Source organism: Felis catus, chromosome E2, assembly GCF_018350175.1.
Source record: "Felis catus isolate Fca126 chromosome E2, F.catus_Fca126_mat1.0, whole genome shotgun sequence".
In the NCBI taxonomy this organism is placed as follows: Eukaryota; Metazoa; Chordata; class Mammalia; order Carnivora; family Felidae; genus Felis; species Felis catus.
Genome location: NC_058382.1, coordinates 37,035,059 through 37,059,389, shown reverse-complemented (window position 1 = coordinate 37,059,389; position 24,331 = coordinate 37,035,059). Strand labels below are relative to the sequence as shown.

The 24,331-nt window shown below is 36.1% G+C and overlaps 1 long non-coding RNA gene across 6 annotated transcripts in view; it reads right to left on the bottom strand.

Annotated features, from left to right (window-relative positions):
* LOC109494903 overlaps positions 1–24,331 on the bottom strand; it is a 253,274-nt gene that overhangs the window by 60,749 nt on the left and 168,194 nt on the right. The window lies entirely within an intron of this gene.

The window sequence follows — 24,331 nt, the reverse complement described above, 5'->3', positions numbered from 1 at the left end:
AGAGAGTACTTATTTTAGAATAATTTTAAACATACAATTTGAAATAAATAGAGACTTCTAGCATATTCTTTACAGAGCTTATTGGAAGAAGGAGAGAATATAATTCTGTGAAGGTTTGATGCTTGTGGATGTCTGTTTAGTCTCCAACTCCCAAACACAAAGAAAAAATTGCAGAAAATTTAAAAAGTGAGGAAAAATGCAAAAAGTTATTTAGTTAAAATAATCCAGAGAGAGCCACGTAAGTTTGTAAAAAAAATTTTAAACAGAATATTATTTGGCACCAACACTTGATATTGTTAGTATGTGCAAAAAAAATACACACGGTGAATCGAAATTAAGTGATAAATTTGACAATGTGGCAAAATGTCTCCTCAGACAAATCTTTGGAGAAGTGAATGGAAAACATTCACCTGACCAGCTCATTCCTTCTCTTTAGAATACTCACCATGGTCTCTATGTGAAAGTTCTCAACCACTAATTACATAGAGGTAAAAGCACAGGATGAAGCCAGAGGAGAGCATTGCAGGGAGCAGTGAGTATTTCAACAGAAGAAAATCTGAAACCTCAGTGAAGAAAACAAGACGGCAAGAATGATGAATTGTTAACCCCAAACCAAAAGTCCTATCCATAGGTTTATTTAATTCATTAGTTACTATAATACAAAGGGGCATAGACAATAGGTACTTGGTAAGTTTTCAATGAACAAAAGAATAAATAAACTGTGTGGCTGCACAGGTACATGGTAATAAAATTTCTAATCAGCTTGTTGAGGAGAGCAAACATTTCTTCATCTAAGGATTCTTCAACATTTTTGGGGGGGGTTTTACTTACTTATTTTAAGAGAGAGAGAGAGAGAGAGAGAGAGAGAGAGAGAGAGAGAGAGAGAGAAAGTACACACAGGTGGGGGAGGGGCAAAAAGAGAGGGAGACAGAATCCCAAGCAGGCTCCACCACACCGTCAGCATGGAGCTGAATGGCGGCTCCATCTCACAAACAGTGAATTCATGACCTGAGCCAAAATCAAGAGCTGGTCACTTAACTGACTGAGCCACCCAGGTACCCCAAGGATGCTTCAACTTTAATAATTTATAAAGCCATCCTTTATTCATCTCGAATTTAATACCTCAATCTTTCCATTTTTCTTTAAGAGTGCAAAAGGGTTTGAGATAGTCTGCAATTTCATTTGTTCTGTTTTCATATATATATATATATATATATATATATATATATATATATACACACACACACACACACATATATATATATATATATATATATATATTAACTGAAGTACAATTAACATACAATGTGATACTAGTTTCAGGTGTACAACACATTTTCCTCTATTTCTACCAATCATCAGCCACACTGAAATAAAGTTCAATCATTTCTTGAACGCATAATCCCATTTACTGCCTTACTATCTCGGAATGTGCATTCCCCCCTGTATGGGATGATTCTTCCTCTCTTTCACTCTTGGAAGACTTCACCCAAGACCAAGGCAAAGAGTCAACACTACACACTTTTCTGGTGGCATGTCATTTGACTCTCTAGCCATTCCTCTTTCCTCATTTATCAATGAGTTCAAGTCTCAAATGATGGGATCAAATGAAACTCATGTATAAAAGAGCTTCTTTATGCTCCTACTCTATTATATTTACTTATGTATTCTTTGATTTGTTTATTCATAAATATTTATTAAGTATCTGATATATGCTAGACATTATATAAGACACTAGTAGTATAGTATGAATAAATAAATATAGATCATTTTATCCTGGAGCTTAAGGCAAAGTTCAGTGTTGTAGCACTGACTTTTTCCATTTTTATAACCATGGTGTTTACGCACAGAGCCTGAGATAGGAGATATCCAATAATTATTTGAAGTGAGGAAGTAAGAAAAGAAAAGTGAGAAAATGGGAGAAAGCCAGAGAGAGAGGGAGGAAGGGAGAACACGGAGAAATAGGAAGGAATTAAGTCAGGGAGGGAAGAAGAGGCAGTGAAAGAAAGGAAAGAGATCCCTGAATACCAAATTCTCCTAACCAAAATCTGGGCTGGAGCTGGCCCTTAGGACAGCAGAAGAAGCAAGTTTCTACAGAATATGCATAGCTGCCATCTTGACAGAAATTCATTGTTATTTAATGCAGAATATCCAAGAGTCGGCAATGCACCGTTTCACAAACTTTCCCACTGAATTATTCTAATAGCAAAGGGGAATGAATGAAGACCCCAGAGGCTCTCAACCAACTAGAGGAGTGAAATTTAAGTCTTTCAATTTATTTGAAAAATTCATGTAAACGTTATATTCTACCCATAATATAGCCATGTTAGTTTACATATGAAAAACATTAGTTTCCTCCCAAATCTGCTAATAAAATGTATGCTTTAGGAAACAGCATCCATGGTTACTATAGAGTTCCATCCCTGCAGGCATATCACCACCTACTCCACACTAATAGGCATTATGCCAGCTTGCATAGCAATGGAATGGGGAATACTTTGGGTCATATGACTTCCAAAAGTGAAGTCTAAAACAAGTGTCACTGGAAGCAGTGAATGGGACTCCTTGCCACCAACTGTATACAAGGAGAGATGTCCACACTAAGATACATCTGCTCTTACTTTTATATGCCTGGAATCCTTCAAGCATTCTAAAACAGCAATTACTATTTAAGAAGTTCCATTTTAGCTGTTTCTAAATCAGTTAATAATATGTATTTTCCTTTTAATATCCTTCTGAGGAGACAAAAGTGCCTCTCACATAATTTCATTAATCTACACAACATTTCCTTTTCAAAGATGGGCTTTTTCATCACTTAAAGTACCTTATTTTATACCAAGTTAATATCTAACATCAAACATTTTGCTGGCTTAAGTAATAGCAATGTTTATAATTGGATGGCAGTTAGAATTTGAGCTTTAAATCTAGAGGCTATTTTGCTATTAAGTTAATACAATATAATAATGGGGGCTGTAAAGAATTTTTTAACTCATGGATATATCTGTATCTACATCTACCCATTTATTTCTTTTTTAAATTCACAGGTATATTTATAGTGGTAGAGTTCTCATTTATCAAGGATGACCAGTTCTCAATGCAGTAGTTTAAACAGATGTTACTAAGTGTGTAAACACACAAGCATGTAAAAATAGAAATGATGATGTTTCAATTAATTGGAAATGTAAAAATATTCATATTATGCTCAATTGAATATCTCATATGCCTGAGGACCAATCACAAAACTGTCTTTTCCATGTGTTTAATGGAAAGTTTCTAAAATATTTGAGAATTCTATTCCAGAAGACATCAAAACCACTCATTCTCATTATTCAGATAACTCATCCTGGAAGTTGCTCTCTGTCAGGATGAGAGGATGGTCTGTAAAACCACCCCACAGGGTGAAGGTTTTAGTAACAGGTGTTTCCCAGTGTGTGCAAGGGAATAGAGCATGTCCCTGACCTGCTAAAATTGCTTCAACATGTTGAAAAGCAAATAAGAGACCAGACATCTTGAATAATAGACCTATTACAGTATTATTTTTTACTTCAAAATGGGTGCAGAGGGTTATCAGCATCTTTGTCTGAAATTAATTATTGGCTTTTACATTGACAAATGTTCTATCCAAAATGAATCAAATTACATAGCAAATATTTGTTAAACTCCTATATTCTTTAGGAGCTGGTGATATGACAAAAATAAGTAAGTAAACAGCCTTTCTTATGGTGTTTAGAGTATAGTTGGTATGATATAATCAGGAAGTATCAGGTAAGGATGACCATATACTGTTAAAAGGCTGGGGAGGAAAATGAAGTCGGGTGCGGAATGAAGAGAAGATTCTTCCATGCAGGTTTGCCTGGGACGGCCTCACCCAGAAGTAGCAGGTGTGTATTACAAATGAAGAAAGAGAGCCATGTAAATAAGGCCTGAGGAAAACTATTGTAGGCAAGAGGACCAATAAGCTTGTCCTACCCAATGAGTAGCATGAACACTGGAGAGGCATGATAAGTCCAGAGATGGACAGGAATCCAGGCCACAGAGGTCCTTGTAGGGATGGTGAGGAATTATGTGTGAGGAGTGTTATGGAAATGCTATGGAGTGACTTGATCTTATTGATGATTAAAAAGAGATCATTCTGTTGTGTAGAAAAAAATAAAAACAGAACAAAAGGGAACAGGGACAGCAAGGGAGCAGTTACAAGAAAACATGATTGTCTAGAAGACAGAGAGAGGACTTGATAGCTATAAATCTGTTGTGAAGGGGTTGGACTTGAGATATGTTTTGAAAGTAAAAGTGATAAAATGCTGATGCATTGGCTATGAGGAGTGAGGAAAAGTGGAAATTAGACCAACACAAGGTTTGCTCGACACAGCCGTATGAATATCCTTGACATTTATTGAGATGGGAAGGTTGCTGGATGATCAATTTGGGGGAGTTAGGAATCAGGAGTTCTGTTTGCAACTTGTAAGCGTGAGGGACCAATTAAATATCTAAGAGGAGATGCAGAGTAGTTCACTGGAGATATGGTCTGCAGGTTATGTGAGGTTAAAGGTAAGAACAGGAAATTTATTTAGAGAAGAGAAACAAAGATTGATCCTTGGTTCATTCCACCACTTAAATACCAGGAGTAAGCTAGGAAAAAAAAAAAAAAACAGGAAAAGAACTTAGCCCAAGAGATAGGAAGAAACTCAGAGGACTGAGGCTCCTTAGAAGCCAAATACAAAAGTATTACATAAAGAAGAGGTAATTAATACTATTTTGTTCAAATGAGATGAAGGTGACAATTACCACTGGACTTATGTAGATGAAAATCTGGTGATCTAGTCAGTGCCATGTGGAGGCCAAAAGACTAATAGGAGTGTACTGAGTAAATAATGGGGGGGGGGGGTGAAGAATGGAGAAATTGTAGGTTTAACCTTGTTTTTGACTGTTTGTTTAGAAAGGGTCACAGAGAATTGGGGTGGTAGATAGAGGGCCATGAAGTCAAGGGATTTTTTTAATGGAGGTTATTATAAAACGTGTTTTACTATGATGGCAATGATTCAGCTCATCAAGGTCTCCATCCTCATTAATAATCATCCCTTTGAGAGGCACCTGGGGGCTCAAGTCAGTTAAACATCCAACTTTGGCCTAGGTCATGATCTCATGATTCGTGAGTTCAAGCCCCAAGTGAGGCTCTGTGCTGACAGCTCAGGGCCTGGAGTCTGCTTCAGATTCTGTGTCTCCCTTACTCTGCCCTCTCCTGCTCATACTCTGTCTCTCTCTGTCTCTCAAAAATAAATAAATGTTAAAAAAAATCATCCCTTTCAAAGGGTTTAGAAAAAAAAAAACTAGAGCCATTTAAATTGATCAAGATTCTTATTATAGACTAAAATTTTCAGAGAGGGGCTTATAGTTGCTTAAAGTCCATCTAAAATATCTGACTTACATGCTCTAATCTCCTATTTGTTCTTGAAGCATTCTAGTAAATAACCTACAACATCCACTCCGAACAACAGAACAATCCCCAGAATTCAAGTTATAAGTGCTACAATTTAACTTGCTTGTCATCACGAATATCAACAACAGAAAAATATTTTGGATTATTTTTGTTCAACAACAAAGATTCCAGATGATAAGATTGATTCTGATATTGTGTAATTCACTGTTTCATTCTTACAACTTTCATTGGGTTCTGACTTTGGAAAGACATAGGACTTGTGTTTTAGTTGCCACCAGAGTCATCTGACTAAAAATTAAGCTAAAGGGATGTTAGGTTGAAAAAATATAAGAAAAGAAGGTGACCATCTTTTACTTCCCTCTTCCGATTATCCCAGATTTGATCATTGTAGTGACATTATATTTATCTAGTATTTTGGGTGGGTCTAAAATGGGCCTGATGCTGGAAATAGAGAAAAAGATACAGTCTCAAATCAGAAATGGCTCAGAAGTCAAATAGGAATAGTAGAGACAAGAAATTGCAGCATACTATGTAAAGTGTTCTCATGGTACGATGTACAGAAGGCTCTGAACAGAGTGTACAGGGAACAGATACCTGATTCAATCCTTGCCTTTTCCCTCAAAATACATGGTACTCCCTGATCAAGGTGGTCCTACAGAACAAACAACATTCTAAGATGAAAAGAGATGTCACACTTTCAATGGTTATTTGCTTTATGTTGACTTTTGACAAGAAAATTTGTAGAGGCTATTGAAAAAAACAATAATCAGCACATAAACAACATACTGAGCACTTACTACATGTCTATAGTTAGTATTGTTATCAACTGGGTTAACAACTCTATAAGGTAAGTCCCATAAACCCATCATCTCTCCCTTACAATGAAGAAATGGAAGTACATGGAGGTTAGGTGTCTTTCCCATGGTCACAGAACTACAGTGGCAGAGCTTGGACTTCAAGCCAAAAAGTTCAACCCCAAAGCCTAACCAAAGCTCAACTCTGACATCTAAGAGGGGGTGAGCAGGGGGAAACTACAACTTATTAGGAATCAATAAAATAACTTGTGTCTGCTGATCTCCAGGTTAAACATCCTGAGAGCATCCGAGGTGGTAAGGGTCATGATTAGAACATTTAAATACTTAAATAGAACAAAGTATTTTTCCCACAAAGACATTTATGTGACAGTAAAGGTAGGAATAAAATCTCAAAGTTGCAAGAGGTAGAATTGATGTAATAAAAGTGATGCATTGGTTTAAACAAATAAAAGTCTTCTCTTTCATGAGGTAGTAAACAAAAACCAGATAACCAGAATTGTTCAAATATGTGCCCTCTACCACAATCATATGATTGACCTGAATTAATAGCTTTCAGTGTAACGTGTTTAAGAAATAGAAAAAGGTATAATTACACTTCAACTAAGCTTTAAAGAGCTTCACCTGAAGTAAGAACTAACTACAAAAGTGACTTTAATATTTCTAGCCACACTATGGCCTAGAGACACTCATAGAAGAATATGACAGTGGAGTATGGTCTTGGGTGTCCTCCAAAAAAATTTTTTTTGAAAATGATCTCATACAAATTTTAATAGGTCAGGTGGTACTGCTGTTTCTAAGTTACATAAAGTTTCTGAATCTCTTTCTTCACTACAATACAGAAACCATGCCTACCTTGCAGAAATACCATATGGATTCGAGTTAATTCACACACAACACCTTTTATTTTCTGGTATAGAGTACATCCTAAATATTGTGATGTTATACATAAGTAAATGAATATCAGAGCATTTACTCCCTGACAGTCTTTAAAAAAAATTAATGTTTATTTACTTTTGAGAGAGAGAGAGAGAGAGAGAGAGAGAGAGAGAGAGAGAGAGCGCACCAGCAGGGAAGGGGCAGAGAGAGACGAAGCCACAGAATCTGAAGCAGGTTCTAGGCTCTGAGCTGCGAGCACAGAGCCCGATGTGGGGCTCAGAATCAGGAACCGTGAGATCATGACCTGAGCTGAAGTAGGATGCTCAATTGACTGAGCTGCCCAGGCACCCTGACTCACTGACAGTTTTTAAAGTTGAGAAACAAAAGTAACTATACTTACTGGCATAGAGTTGCCATTAATTTTGTTAGCTTGTTTTTAATTAACTTTATTATTTTTGTAAATTTGTAATGGAAAGTTATATTAAAATGTATCAAATATAAAAATATAAAAAGAAATCACTGATCAGAGAAAAGCAACCACAGTTAACCTAACAGTGTATATCTCTTCACATTTTATGACACACTGATCTCTTTTTTGAATACAAAGTTATTTCTGGCCTGTTAAGTGCTATAAAGTACAGCCTTTAATGATTCAGATGTCTTCACATAGATCAAACTGGAAGTGACTGATATTGGAAATGTCCTGTGTTTTTCTGAAGCCAAAAATTATAGGTGTGTACATAATTTAGTTTTATAAATTCAAAGAATCTAAAAAGGATATAATCTATAGAAAACTTCGTCCACAATACATGAGGAGTTTGCTTTTTATACAGGGCTGAGGAACACTGGTGAAGTGGAAGGAAATGAATGAATCCCTTTTTTCTAAGCCATGAAGTCTGGATTTTCCTTTCTGAGATTTTTTGTTTTCAGATGGGAGATGCCTAGGCACTAAAGATTAACTAACTTGAGGATTTTCTCTAGTAAATTAGACAAGTCCTTTTCTTTCTATCTTTTGCCTCTCCACATTCCTGAACAGGTTCTTCAAAGCTGGAATCATATATGCTCACTGCATGCATTCATATCAAATGTTTGAAGGGCAAAGAGAAGACTGTCCACGCTACTTTATATCGCATATTACTGAGGTGCTAATTTCTCTATCACCATAAAAGACCATAATTATCTCTGGATTTCTTCCCTGCTATATGATCCACAGATCCATGCCCGGACACTGAAGTCATGTATATTTTTTTTACAACCTCACCAAGCATCAGCAAAGATGACTGTTCATACCTCCAGAATTTTTTATTCATGTTTATCCACAATGGGTGAAAGCAGCATGCAAAATAAATGAAGAATGATACCACAAATGTCTTTAGAGAGATATTAGGAGAGGATCAGCAGAGAGGCCTTATGAAAGTTGTATGAGCCATGTATTATCTATGCATATGCTACAACGGTCAGAGCATTTAGTATGTCATGCTCCGCACCAGCCCCAAATAATATATTTGACACATAATGAAGTTTTAACTTGGGCTGGGGAACTAAATTCTGCCTTTATTGTTATTTTTAAAAATGTATTTGCCTTTAAATGTGCTGTTCATATGAAAAGTCGCTGCATACTTTCACAGTCCTTTCAAATCAGGCCTTCATATGGAAACATCAAACAGCTAAGCTACATCACCATGTGTAAGCACTTGCAATGTTCCCTTAGCCTGAGTGGGGTTCAACTTCCGAAAGCCATTCATGTTCCTTTTTGTCACAATGTTGCTAATAAATATTGAAGCTGAAGACAGAAAATAAAGTGCCTGAGACAAGGTCAATAGGTTAAAACAGTAGCATATTAAAAAATGCCCATAAAATGTTTCTTTGAGCCCAGGAGTCATATGGTAAAGTGGAAGATGAAGAGGCCCCCTTCACTTAGGAAGGCATTTTTCTTCTAATTAGCATGTGTCAACCAGGGCTGAGGGGAAAAATGCATGATGAGATTTCAGACAATGCAATGGAGATGCTATCTATGGAGTACAAGGTTAACAAAATCTATAAGGGTATTTACACACATTTATTTTTATTACTATTTTTTTTGTCTTTGTCCCTTCATGAATGTAAAGGATATGGTTTTCTAGAAACAAAAGGTCAGAGCTGGAAAGGAATTAGACATAATTTAGTCTGGTCTCTTCGTTTTTAAAGATGAGGATGCTACAGTCGAAAGAGGTCAAGAGAATTGCTTAAGTTCACATAACTAGCAAGAGCAGAAACGAGGCACGAGATCTCCTACTTCGGAATGTCTGCCCTCCCATTGTGTTCTATTCTGTGACCTGAATGACCCACAAATCAAGCACGTATTCAAAGAAAACTTCAACGATGATACTTTGAACATTTTATTGACCCCACTACTGATGATGAATAGTTTCAAATATCTCAACCATTTTCAGACCAAATTCTAATATTATTCTATGCGGCTGTGCAGCAAAGTGAGGTAATACAGGAACAATTTAAATGCTTGATCACTACACTGGAGTGAGATGTCCCTAACTTAAAATCTAATATCTACAACTTCTATTTATGTGACCTTGGCTAAATTACTTGATTTCTCTGTGGCTGAGTTGTCTCATTTGGAAAATTTGAATTATCATAGTTCTAAACTGATAAAATTGCCATGATGGTTAGATGTGTGTACATGAAATGTTTATCAAACTATGGAGTCCAAAGTTAGTCCTAAATATATATTGGAAGGTAGTATGATTTATTATTATTCTTAATGATAGTAAAGAGAACTTTCCTTGCCTTGCACTTGGATGTAGCCCATTAGACTGATAAATTCATCCACGTTCTATAAGAGTGTGGTTTTTATCTCCGGAGAATAAAGAGGCATAGAAGAGATTGGTCAATTTTCATATAATAACTGAACACAAACCAAAACATTCCATCTTATTAGCTTCAAACACATAGGCAGATGGTCTGTTTTGACACATTGGATTCCAAATCCTTTTGCAGTCTTGTAAAGTTCAATCAAATGAAAACCACATTGTAAGTCACGGTACAGGGAGTCAAATATTTGGCCATAGTTGAAATGCATGGGTTAGCTCAACCTAAATAACCCTTGGAAGACAATCATTATCACACCAAAGGACTTCTTTTATCCAAAATTATTAAACAACCTGTTCTGGCTAGGTGTTCTGGAGTACAGTATATTGTTAGTATAGTTGGTCTCTGGACTATAGGAGCATCTCTTCACCCACCAAAAATAAAGAATTTAACTTTAGGGGCTCTCCACTTAAATTTTATAAGCATCCTATATGTGTAACCTACTAAGCTGTATTCTGGGGAGAACGGCTCAGAGGCCCCTCGAGCCACTCTCTTGACATATATGGTAGTCAGAAGACTCCCACTCTAGGAAATCCTGAAAAAAATCATTTAAGGACAATTAGTGAGAATGCTGCATTGGTAAAGGTAAAGTCTTTCCAGATATTAGTTTCACTTTTTTTGTTTGTTTTTGTTTCTTAAAGTGCCATGTAAAAATCTGCATTGCCCTTATAATGTTTCTATTAAATAACTCATGACACTAATGGAATAATGTTTTGGTAAAAATGATTCAAACATAGGCATCATGAAATATCATCTTTGTTCCATCTTCTAATGTTCAAATGTAATGGCAATACACCATTCATAATAGCCAGGGGCCCTAATTACCAAAAAGAACACTTTAGCCTAAAGCAGATTTTGAACTGAGAAACAAACAACTAACTGATTTACAAATGACTTGAGGTCCAAAACTTAATTTGTAAGTAACTCAGGGAGTTAAATATCCCATGAGAACTATTGACTGGTAGAATCACAAAATAATCATAATAGTAACAATTTATAATGAAGATAGGCCAATAGTTAGATTAGTTTTCTTTCTCAATGGAGACTCTGCTATAGTAAGCTTTTAATGACATTCTCTTTGATTAATGTTTGCATTACCTACAATTTATCGGTCACTTGCTCAGCTGAATCTTTTCAGGAAAATATTACATATAATGATGTTTCTTCAGTTATACCTCCATAAAACATACCTAGATTACAAATTGGACAATAGAAGACTCATTAACACTGATCAGCAGATGTATCTGCTGATGTGGTGCTCTAAGACAGACAAATTTACAACTCAGTTCCTAGAAAATAAATTTATTTGTGACTCCTCACAGAATACCTGGATGGGCATTTAAAGTCTATCCCCAAGGCCCTCTTCCCATATTACAACATCAACACATCAGTCTTCGGAGTTAGATAAAAGGAATCTGATGAGGACCACGTTAACATTTATGTTGGGCTTAAATAAAACATGAAACTAACATCTTGAAAGACTCGGAGCTGAGCGAGGCAGCATTCACACCATGCTATTCAAGAATTATTCATGAAGCTTCAGTGCTTCTCAAGATTTTAGTTGCTTATATCTGATTTTACTTAAAGTTCTTCCTTGCAATGATTGTTTTCAGATATTTCATCTACTGAGATAGGAAGTGTGCAATAACAGGAAGATGCAGTTTGAGCACCTAATGATATCTAAATGCCTTAATTGCCTGATCATCTTCCTTCCTGAGTGTTAAATATCTCTATTTGTTGGAATGGGGAGGGTGTTGGTGGAGGAAAGGGAAGGTTTACATTTCGGAAGAGCAGATTAAACAGAACTATCTTATTTAGAAAAATGAAGGCTAATAATCTCCTGGGTTCAGAGTTCAGGAAAGCCTGAGTCATTTTCTAATGACATTGTCATACATATTTTGGCTTTATCTTTAAGCAAAGACCCAGAGAACAGACACCCAGCGAACAAGGTTTACAAGAATCCATACTCAAAACTTCCTGGCTGTAACTGGAAGAGACAGCCATCTCTTTCCTTGGGTTCCTCCTCCCCTCTACTCAAAACTTCCTCAGTCTCCAGGGAGAAAATGAGTGTTACAAATTGACCCACCCTGACACGCTTCAGTTCCAGAAACGGCTCTGTCCCACTTGGTCTCTGAGAATTACTGTGAAGCAAGTTTCTATCTCCCAGTAAACAACATTCTTCTTCCTCCAGGAATTCTCCATGGTCCTAATTTGCTAAGTCAGAAGCCAAAGCCCCCTCAGTGACAACAGAGGGTTATATCTATTTCTTCAGTAGTTTGTAGTTTTCAAGGCACTTCCACATACATTTTCTCATTTGATAATGATGAATATTTAACTCTATTGAAAGCATATGTTAGGCTGGGAAAGGGACTGTGGCAGATGTGACATTTATGGGATTTCACACAGGGCAGAAATTAGCATGAGGAAGCCAAGGCTGTTCAAGTGTGTAAGACTCATAGTCCATAATCAGAGACAGGGTGTCATTTGTATTTACATGCAGGCATAACTGGAAATGCTGATCATGAAACATTCAGCAACATTATTCCTCTCTCTCTCTCTCTTTTTTTTATGTTGGCATGCATTTTTAACTCTGGCAATATCCAAAATAATTTGTGCAAATTTAACAGATAGAAAGCATTTTGACCCAAACTGTGCATTAGTTAATAAAAAGAAGAGAAAAAAGAACATCAGGCATACAAATGCAAAAATTATTCTTTCAGTTGGAGTGTTTTATTCAGTTTGAAATTAAAGTGTTTAATGGAGGGAGGGTAGACTGAAGCCATTTTTGTGATTAGACGTGTATTATGATATTTATACTTTGCAAAGACATACAGCTTTTCACCTATGACACTAAATTCTCTTCATCATTTTTTTCATATTGAATTACTATATCACTGTGCTAATGCTTTTATGAAGAAAAGAGCCATTGTATTTTTTTCAAAGCCATAAAAACTATACCTAAAAGATCATATTTTTCAGAGACAAAATGGTAAGTATGTCTCCCTAGATCTTAACTTTATATACCCTTTACAGTTTTTATGTGAATATGTACCTTCCATCAAAAATGTTCAAGGACATTTTTCTGAGAAAATCTGATTCTGAATATTGTTTAGATCTTTTTTTGGAGTAATAAATCATATATTTAGAAAATGCACACAACTCATAAATGGAGTAAGTCAATTAATTATTGAAAAGTGAATATATTTGGCACACCTAGGTAGTTCAGTCGGTTAAGCAACAGACTCTTGATTTTGGTTTAGGTCGTGATCTTACTGCTCCTGAGATCAAGTCCTACATCGGGCTGCACACTGACAGTGTAGAGACTGCTTCTGATTCTCTCTCTCCCTCCCTCTCTCTCTCTCTGCCCCTCCCCTGCTCACACTTGCTCTCTGTCAAAATAAGTAAACTTTAAGAAGTGAAAATACTTGATTCATCACAATGCAGATCAATTTGTACATTACTGATGCCCCAAAAGTTTCCTTTATGCTCAATCCCAGTCATCATAACCCCTAATGAAAACTCTATGACATCTTAACATAAATTAATTTTGCCTACTTAAAACTTTATACCAATGGAGTCATACAATATGTATAGATTTGAATATTTTCCCAAATGTTATATTTGTGATATTCATCAATGCTGTCACACATAGAATATAGAAGTGGCTTCATTATCTATTTGCTATGGGATGTCTCTAGATCAGGGTACTATCAACAATCTCATAGGTATTGATTCTACATATATTTGATTATATTTTTGTTGGGTACAACCTTTTTGTTTATTTCAATTTTAGCCATTCCAATAAGTATTTAATGCACTTGTACATGGTTTTAATCTTCATTTCTCTACTGACTAATGATGTTAGATATCCTCTTGGGTTAGGCGCCAGATAAAGACTTTTGCCTTATGCATTAGATTGCCTAGCTTTTTCTAATTGAATTAATGGATTAAATTGATGGAAAAATTTTATAAATTGATTGCTAGGTAGGTAGATATAGGATGGATAGATAGATAGAAATAATGAAATAACCCTACTTATTCCTGATAATATACTTTATTCTGAAATCTATTTTCTCTGATGTTAAAATAACTACTTTAGCTTTCTTTTAATTAACACTAGCATAATATCTCTTTTTCCATCCTTTCACTTTTGACCTGTTTGTGTCTTTATATTTAATTTTTTTTGGAAGCAGCATATAGTTAGGTCTTGCTTTTCTTCTTTTGAATCAAATCTGACAATCTCTACTTTTAAAATGGATTTCTAAACCATTTACATTTAAAGTGATCATTAATATAGTTGAGTTTAAAACTGCTATCTTCCTCTTTCTTCTCTATTTCTCAGATTTGTTTATTTCTTAATTTTGGGTCTATGACTCATTTTATTACTGATTCTCCCTTTTGTTTTTCAGTTTGAATAGATTCCTTTGTTCTGTCTTCCACTTCATTCATCTTTTGCAATATATGATATGCTGATAATCATATTCAATATATTTGCCATTTCAAGTATTATAAGCCTAATGTCTAAATATTGATTTGGGTCTATTTTTTACATCTTCAGTTAACACATCCAAGTGTCCCTCTAGTTTCTTAAGCATACGGAATATAGTTTTAATAATTTTGTTTTTATTGCATTAGTCAACTAATTATATCTTTTGTGTCAGATCTTGGCCAGTTTCTTTTTTTTTTTTTTTAATTTTTTTTTATTTTAACGTTTTATTTACTTTTGAGACAGAGAGAGACAGAGCATGAACGGGGGAGGCACAGAGAGAGAGGGAGACACAGAATCAGAACCAGGCTCCAGGCTCTGAGCCATCAGCCCAGAGCCTGACGCGGGGCTCGAACTCACGGACCGTGAGATCGTGACCTGGCTGAAGTCGGACGCTTAACCAACTGCGCCACCCAGGCGCCCCTTAATTTTGGGTCTATGACTCATTTTATTACTGATTCTCCCTTTTGTTTTTCATTTTGAATAGATTCCTTTGCTCTGTCTTCCACTTCATTCATCTTTTGTAATATATGATATGCTGATAATCATATTCAATATATTTGCCATTTCAAGTATTATAAGCCTAATGTCTAAATATTGATTTGGGTCTATTTTTTACGTCTTCAGTTAACACATCCAAGTGTCCCTCTAGTTTCTTAAGCATATGGGATATAGTTTTAATAATTTTGTTTTTATTGCATTAGCCAACTAATTATATCATTTGTGTCAGATCTTGGCCAGTTTCAATTCATTGTACTCTTTATTACATGCCATATATTCTTAGATGTGACAAAGTTACTTAGAACAGTCTGATATTCTGAGTTTTCCTTTCAAGCTTTTTTTTCTTTTTTTTTTTTTAAGTGAGGCCAGTCAGCATTTACTCTAGAGTAAGTTTTCATTCCTTGCTGGAACATGACCCCTTTGCTGCACTCCATTTGATGTCCTATAAATTATAAGTTTTTTTACTCCGACTGGTGGGAAAAGACTTTATTTCTGGTACCATGAAATCTCTGGACGTTGCTCCCTCTGAATGTTTTAAATGGTTCTCTGGTAGCTATCATTAGTTTCCTTATATTTGTGTACTACCAGTACTCAACTGAACACTGGAGGGAACTCTGTAGATGTCTGGAGTCTATGTCTGGGAGCTATCTGCTCTCTGATACTTTGCCTTGCAAACTCGATTTGCCTTTGCCTTCCCAGAATCCCAACCCTGTCTCCTTAACTCTTAGCCTGACAGGCTTTTCCTAAATTCCTCCTCCTTTCACCATAACTTGGAAACTTTCTATAGGCAGTAACTTTGGGCAACTGTAGGCATCACCTTATTTTCCATATCTTTGGGAAAACTAGCCTTCACTGCCTCATCTTGGCTAAAAGTAAAAGTCTCTTTTTTTAGTACTTGTAGATGGATGCTAGACATTGGGTTAAACAGTTCTGTTTGTAAGGATAAGATTTACATACAGAAAAGGACACATCTCTTCTTTTGTTAGGCTGCTTGTGTGGAGGACTGGTCAATCTGTTGGTCTGTGCTTGGGCTTCATTTTACATTATTTAGAGTCATTGGACTATAGTTTTCAAATGGAGGGTGGAATCATGAGCCTTCCTTTGGTAGGCTTTAGGTTCCAAGAGTCTGAATGGTTTGTCACAGCCATTGGTATCACCTCAGTGCCTACTGATGAGTATCAACAGAGCAAGAGAAGAGAAAGAAACCCTAGAGGAATCCAAGCCTTTACACTTTTGAGGCAGATGGTTCTTGTAATAGCAAAGTGGCTTGAGAACTGAAAAACAAACCTGCTAATGTACAGATGTTAGGGCAGAAATATGAGGGCAGAGTTTCCTGCAAGAAACCTTCCACCCCAGATTTTCTAGGCTTGGCACTGAGTACCTTTCCTGCTACTGTTCTTTCCTGAAAGCACTTGGTGAAAAGATTTGTCAGATGAGGGCTGTTTGTCTTTTCTGTCTGTGGCTCTCGGGGATTCTAAATTGCCATGTCAGTTCACCCTTGAACTTTAAAAATTCATTAAAAGTTAAGGTGTTTTGTTTTTTTTAACTCACACCTATAGTGATTTTTTCCCCCTTTTCCACTGCTCCACTAACAGTAACAGCAGCCATGAGTTTCTTCTCTCCTAGGATGTGCTCAACACTCTCAATTTTAGTTAATCAGATTTCTTCACATTCTTAGTTATCTGTTGGGATTTACAAACATGAGTTTTTAGGTGATCCAGAATATTGGAATTGCTAAAACAGGAGGAACTTCTCCTGCAACTTTCTGTATCCTAAGAGAAACCATAAGTCCCTGCCTGGTAATCTTTGATCAAATGTCTCAATGTATATGCAAAAGCGCACAGTGTAAATCATGCTATCTTCCCTCAGAGATGATTTTTTGTTTGTCTGGTAGATTATTGGAACATTGTCTGATTGTCTTGATCCAATTAATAGTTAAATTGATTCAAGGTGGAGTTTTAGGCTATTCCACTTGTAGGCCTTGACCCCTAGAATTGGGCTGTTCTAGGATTTAAACTGAAAGCCTCATGTGTTTACAAGGGCTCATGGTCCTCAGCAGATCCTTACTTAGCACTGTGAGACTGCCAACACTTTGCTAGGCTTTCTAACTTCTAAACCTCAGCCTCTGCAAAATTTTTCACTTCTTATTCCTTGAATCTGTAAGTGGGAAAATGCCTTGTGATCAAACTGAACAAAATAACAGGTTGACTTTTCGTGATTTTTTTTTGAAGGATCTTTATTCCTCAAGACCTAGAAGACTTGGAATCCTCCATTTCTATTGTGGAGGCCTTTTCCCAGCCCTAGAAGACCACTATGAGCTCTGAGGTACAACTTCCCATTTCTGTGCCTCACTCTGAGAATCAGGAAATGCACTAAGAGAGAAAAGGAACATACAAAAATAGTGGCAGGGGCGCCTGGGTGGCTCAGTCAGTTAAGCATCCAACTTCAGCTCAGATTCATCTCACGGTTCTTGAGGTTAGCACTGCATTGGGCTCTGTGCTGACAGCATGGAGCCTGCTTGGGATTCTCTCTCCTTCTCGTTCTGCTCCTTCCCAGCTTGCATGTGAGCTCTCTCTCAAAATAAATAAATCAACATTAGAAAAAAGATTTTATTTTTAAGTAATTTCTACATCCAAAGTAGGGCCTGAACTTACAATCCCAAGATCAAAAGTTGTAAGCCCCAGGGGCACCTGGGTGGTTCAGTCGGTTGAACGTCAGCTCAGGTCATGATCTCCCAGTTCACAAGTTAGGGCCCAGGTTGGGCTCTGTGCTGACAGCTCAGAGCCTGGAGCCTGCTTCAGATTCTGTGTCTCCCTCTCCCTCTCTGCCCCTCCCCTGCCTGTGCTCTGTCTCTGTGTCTCCCAAAAATAAATAAACATTAAAAAAAAATAGTGACAAATACTGGGTTCAACTCAATGCTCTCTCCTTTTTTCCTGTATGTTGGTTTGCTTTATGATGCCTTTGAAAACTTTTTTACGGTCACTCCAAGAGAGAGATTTGGTATGATACTAGACCCCCCATTACAGCCTGAAGTAAAGATTTTAATGATAATTTATAATTTGAAATTGTTTTTACATTTGATAACTTAAACTTCCCACATTATGAAAACTGATGTGAGAGCCAAAGTAATCTACAAAAATTTCAGTTTATTTTAAATCATTTCATAAGAATTTCACTAATATGAAAAGTTACAGTGCACATGTCCTATTAATAAAGACATAGTATGTCATTAATACCGTAAGTCAGAATACCTGAGTTTAACATTGTCTGATTCCTATGACTTGCCCAAGCTCATACCAGCTAATGGAAACTGCTAATTCACAACTCTAAGTATCTGCTCAATCCAAACTTTATTGCAGTTTTATTTTAAAAATAAAATAAAATTTTAGGGGCGCCTGGGTGGCGCAGTCGGTTAAGCGTCCGACTTCAGCCAGGTCACGATCTCGTGGTCCGTGAGTTCGAGCCCCGCGTCAGGCTCTGGGCTGATGGCTCAGAGCCTGGAGCCTGTTTCCAATTCTGTGTCTCCCTCTCTCTCTGCGCCTCCCCCGTTCATGCTCTGTCTCTCTCTGTCCCAAAAATAAATAAAAACGTTGGAAAAAAAAATTAAAAAAAAATAAATAAAATAAAATTTTAATTTTTCCTGACATTGATAAATAGAATATTTATTCAAACACTGCACTAAGCTATAGCTATCTCCAATTCTTCCTTCCCCTTACCTACCACAATAGCTCATGTTTTCAGTCCTATTACTAGTGCCTATTCATTCCAACATTTCTCAGATATGTTCTGTTCTCCTTCCTTCCCACTGTCAGAGATAATTATTATTATCTCTCTTAATTTGGCTCCTTGACTCTCCTGTCAGTGCATCAATATTAAAGATGCTGCCTTATCTTTTCAAAACATAAATATTACTATTATTACTATTTCACTCTTATTTTAAAGCTTGTTACGAGCTCAGTACATAAAATGGAAAACAATGATTTTTTTTTTTAGGATGGTAACCAGTTTGTGTAGGGGTTTTATAAATCAGGCTAATTTTTTTGTCTTAATGTCTGTCTCCAAACCCATGACCTTGTCTATCAGCTACAGCAAAGTACCCCTAAGTTACTATATTTACAAGCAAAATTATCGGTCTTTGTCTGAAAGGCTCTTTGAGCAAGATCCCTTTCTTTTTGAGTCCTCTGAGACCTCCTCTGTGACGACTTTCTTAAAAAAACTATCATTATACATTCCTTTCTCTGTTCTTCCATGACTCTTTTATATGGATGTGCCATAATACTTATGCATGGTCTATTTGTGAAAGTTTATTATTCTCCAGAGATGTCTCCTGATCACTTTCCCAATTCTATCTTTCTTTCATTGATTGTATCCATGCCCATGACTCTATCTGCTATGTATATATAAATTAATCTTAAGCGTCTCTCTAAATTCTCTTTCCCTTGAGCTTCAGAACTTTATGCAAATTGACTTTTTCAATTCTTCTGCTGCATGCTTTACTTACCCCACGTGTAAAATTGAATCCATTATCTATTGATCCTCATGTTATATACTCTACGTTCCCCAATCATATTACTGGATAGCCAGTTCTTTAGCCAAGAAAAATTTCCAATTTCTCAATTCATTTCTTTCCTTTGGTTCCTGTATCCATTAAATTGCCAAATTCTGTTGAGCCTTTATCGGAAATGTTATTTAACTCTGCTAATTTCTTTTGTTTTTCACCACCATGAATCCAGTTTGAATCATTATTGTCTTCTAAAGGGTCATGATTCTACCAATGTCACAAAGGCTATCACTTAAAGATGGATCTGATATAACTTCTTCTGTTTAAAACCTTAAAGAAATGTCTGAAGCTAAACATTTAGCTACCAAATTTGATGTATAAGACACTGAATTAACTTTCCAGTTTGATCTTGCTTTAATTGCATCCTCTCATCCTAAAAAACTTAGTATTTACTAATGTCCAACCAAAGACACTGTATGTTCACATTATTTTTTCTACCTGAGAGCATTACTTTCTTCAACTGGGTAATCTTCTTCCATTCACAAGAGCCTGATCAATTTTAATCCTCCCTATGAAGATATATATAATTTCCACAGTCAAAGTAGTTGCTCAATTCATTCTACAAATATTAATTCAATGTCAACTTTGCACCAACTGCCATTATACATGCTTAGAACACTTCTATAAATAAAACAAAGATTTCTGTCCTTGTACTAGAATTTCCGTCCTAGAATCTTGTGTTCTAGTGAGAAAGAAAGAAAAAGGGATTGGATAGGTAGCAGTTTTCAATAGGATGGTCAATAAGATGGCCTCATTGAGAAGGTGATATGTAAACACAGACTTTAAAGAGCTGAAGGGGTAAAACAAATGAACACCTAAGGAAGAGTGGTGTAGGCAAGGAAGCAAAAAACCTCAGGCAGGAGAACATGTTTGAGGAAAAGCAAAAAAGCTGGATTACAGTAAGCAGAAGGAAAGAGTAAGAGGTGGAAGTCATAAAGTTATACAGAAAAACAGTTACATATGGCCTTGTCAGAATTTTTACATTAACCCTGAGTCAACTTGTGAGCAATGCAGGATTTTGAGAGATAAAATGGTCTCCCCTATATTATCAAAGGATAAGTTTGATTCACAAAGAATGTGATATTCAACTTTATTTTAATATTTAAAATAATATACTTAACCATCATACTGAGTCTCACACATCTCTGCCTCCATATTCTGAAGTTCTCAAAAATAAGAACCATGTTTTATTTGTCTCTGTGTCCATAGATAGAAGCTGGTACATACTCAGGACATTGCATGTGGCCAAAAGTTCAGATGTAGATTTAATTACAAAATATGGCCTGTCCAGGATGTTTCAGGCACAGAGATAGATGCTGTTGCATAATAATTCAACTCACAATAGAAGTCAGAGGTAATTTAATGTATGTACTGCTGACAGCACACATTTAATGTATTGTTATTTCATTCGCCTTTGGATGACTTTAAATTATCATCTTCTGCTACATGCCCCTACCCTGGACCAAGAAATATATCTTTCCACATATCACCTGAAACCCCTATATGATATGGGGATGACGAGAAAAAAGAACTCTGAGGCCCTAATAAGACCTATTATTATTGTGAGACTTTATGCATACTTTAGTGCTTTATTTTTCCACAAGAATCCTAAGTGCTATGTAATACTATTTTTTAACGTTCATTTATTTTTGAGAGGGGGGAGGGGCAAAGAGAGAAGGGGACAGGATCTGAAGCCAGCTCTGAGCTGACAGCAGAGATCCTAATGCGGGGCTTGAACTCAAACCGTGAGATCATGACTGGAGCCGAAACTAAGAGTTGGACACTTACCTGACTGAGCCACCCAGGCACCCCACCATTTTCATTTTCATAATGAAAATGGTAAAATTCATTAAAAATTAGGATTTCAGGAGCACCTGGTGGCTCAGTCAGGTAAGCATCCGACTCTTGGTTTTGGCTCCAGTCATGATCTCACGGTTCGTGAGTTCAAGCCCTGCATTAGGCTCTGCGCTGGCAGCAAGGAGCCTGCTTGGATTCTTCTCTCTCTCTCTCCCCCTCTCTTTCTGCCCCTCCTACTGCTCATGCTTTCTCTCTCAAAATAAATAAATAAACCAAAAAAATAAACAACAAAAAAGAATTAGGATTTGAACCCAAACTATCACTTGCAGAATTACAATGTCTTTTTGCCTCATCACTCCATTCAAGAGAAAGTCTCTACTTTAGAGAGAATTTATGCATCTATATTACAGAGATAGGTATCTTGACATATATTCATGGACCTAACCACACTTATACAGTACTTACATGAAAAAAAAAATTACTGCCACTTTTAGGAAAACTGCCTTGTATTTAAAAAGAATGGGTTGTGTCAGTGGCAAAGGATGAGATTTTGGCATATCCAAAGAACTAAAGATTGGTTTATTGGCTTATTCTCCTCAATCTGGAAATTCTGACTACTTCAGTAAAATACCTTATCAATTTCTCACTTTGGCTTTAATATGCCTCTTGAAATGCTTTGAAAGATACATGGGGCTCTAAATTGCAACCTTGGTTCTTTTTACCTTCTCATAGTAGAAATAAACTTAAGTGATTTTTCATTCTTTCTGCCTCCTCCTGTTACCTGAGGGCTCTCCTCGTCCAAGGCCACTCTATTCTCACCTGAAGAATAGTGCCTATCACTTCCTCAAATGGCTCTGGTGAGGGACAATTCTAAAATATATACAAGAACAATTTGAACCAATGGTGTATGTATAGACAGGTAGATAGATAGGCATATACATACATGCATTTGTACATACATATACAGGATAGGCTGTTTGTGTGTATCTGTATTTACACTTAGTTGTTAAAAACCCTAAGCTCTGAGATAAGATAAAAGTGAAAATGGAATTTTAACTCTACTATTTTTGTAGCATTAACATCAGCAAGTGACAAGTTCCCTGAAATTCAGTCTTCACATCTGAAAGAGCACTGTTGCCATCCTTAAAAGTTATTACAGCAAAATGAAATCATACAACAGATGAAAAGCAATAGTGGAGGCTACAATTACTCATTTAATAATAGTATCTTTTAAACAGTTAATGACTGACTAGGACCTGTATGTTAATATCTAGTATTTCCATGTGCCAATTGCATTAACTTTCATAACTGAAAACAAACTACAGGTCACTATATAACCAATTTTCATAATGAAGCATTGTAATACAATCATTTATGCAAATAGGGTGTTAGACATTTTTGTTTTATAGTCTTTGCTATAAACTGAAATCTCACAGAATGGCCCTGCATTGACATTTCAAAGGAACTTGCTTCTCTACCCTTCCTCTTGTCAGTTGACTATTCTTTCCAACTGTGATTTACACATCTGTCCATTGTGATGGGAAGCCATGCCTATAGGTGGACAGAGGTGGGCGACACATCGATCTCTGTGACATGCCATTAGCCATCTTCTTTCACTTAATACTATCTGACGAGCCTTGACCAGTTCAATTTTCCCACTGAAGACACTGTGTTTAATAGAAATAGAACTCCCCCTGCTCTCATGCCATGTTTTATGTTTAGGCAGATTCAAAGTTGTCTCTTCTTAATTGTGTCTATTTTAGGTCATTTTAGCGAATTCTCAGTTCCTTTTTAATTCCTACACAAAATGAAAAGCAAAACATTTCCACTAGCCTGGGTAAAATTTGTCAGTCATTCTTTTGGAAAGTTTAGCGTGCTAACTCAACCATGATGTTGCATTGTTCAGAACCCTAGTAATTTGGAATGTTTATCTTTGTTGCTGTTTCCAAGAGAATTATGAATTCATACTTTAAAATGTGTCATTTTAGTTTTTTCAATGGAAAATAATTTCAGTTTATTTTGATTTTTTTTCCCTCTAAATAGACATATGGTAGGGATAAGAAAGTTGTAGTGACCCAGAATCAACTCATTTCACAGAAAAAGTCTGAAACTTTTTGTTTACATGTTTTTGGTGTTTTGGGTTTTTTTGTTTTGTTTTTTGTTTTGGGTTTTTTTTTTGTTTTTTGGGTGTTTTTTTTTTGCTTACTAGGATGCAATTTCAGCCATAAAATTAAACATCTATTTGTTTTTAACAATTATCTTTTTTTTAATTTTTTAAAAATTTTTTAATGTTTTTTTAAACATCTATTTGTAAAGAGACACCAACATTTCCCTGATGAGCAACTCTGTCATTTCTTCAGAACTTCAGAATGGAAAGTTTACTAGGGAAATAGAAAACTAAATCTTATCAAAAATGTATTTTGTTGAAAAATAAACACAGTATGTCATTGGATTGATATGCATTTAATGAATAATAGTATTTTATTTCTTTCTCTCTTTCTTCTTCCTCTTCTTATCCACCTAGGTGATATGAGTGCATTGTATCTTTTAATGTCTAAAATAAGCATCTGAGGGAGTATTTGGTAGCATCAGTCTATTCTTGAGGAACATAAGGCAGGAAAAAAAAACTTAGCAATGTTATACACATGAAATATTTTGACTTTTGCCTATTTCCTTCCCATATAGCCCCAGGATATTGAAAGCAATTGCTACAATTTGGTTCACCATTTTCAGGCACCTCTCATTAGTGCCTAAAAGGGCTCATTTGCAAAATAATAATGGAAATGATAACAACAACAATTCAAAAATAACCATAACTGCTGAATGGCATAGTGATAGCAAAGAAGATCAATGACCACTCACTCACTAAGACATTACATAGATTATGCAGCAATCTGCATGTTTGTGTATGTAAGTGTGTGTGTGTGTGCGTGTGTGTGTGTGTGTGTGTGTGTGTGTGTGTGTGAATGCATGGGTTTGGGTAGGTGAGTGTA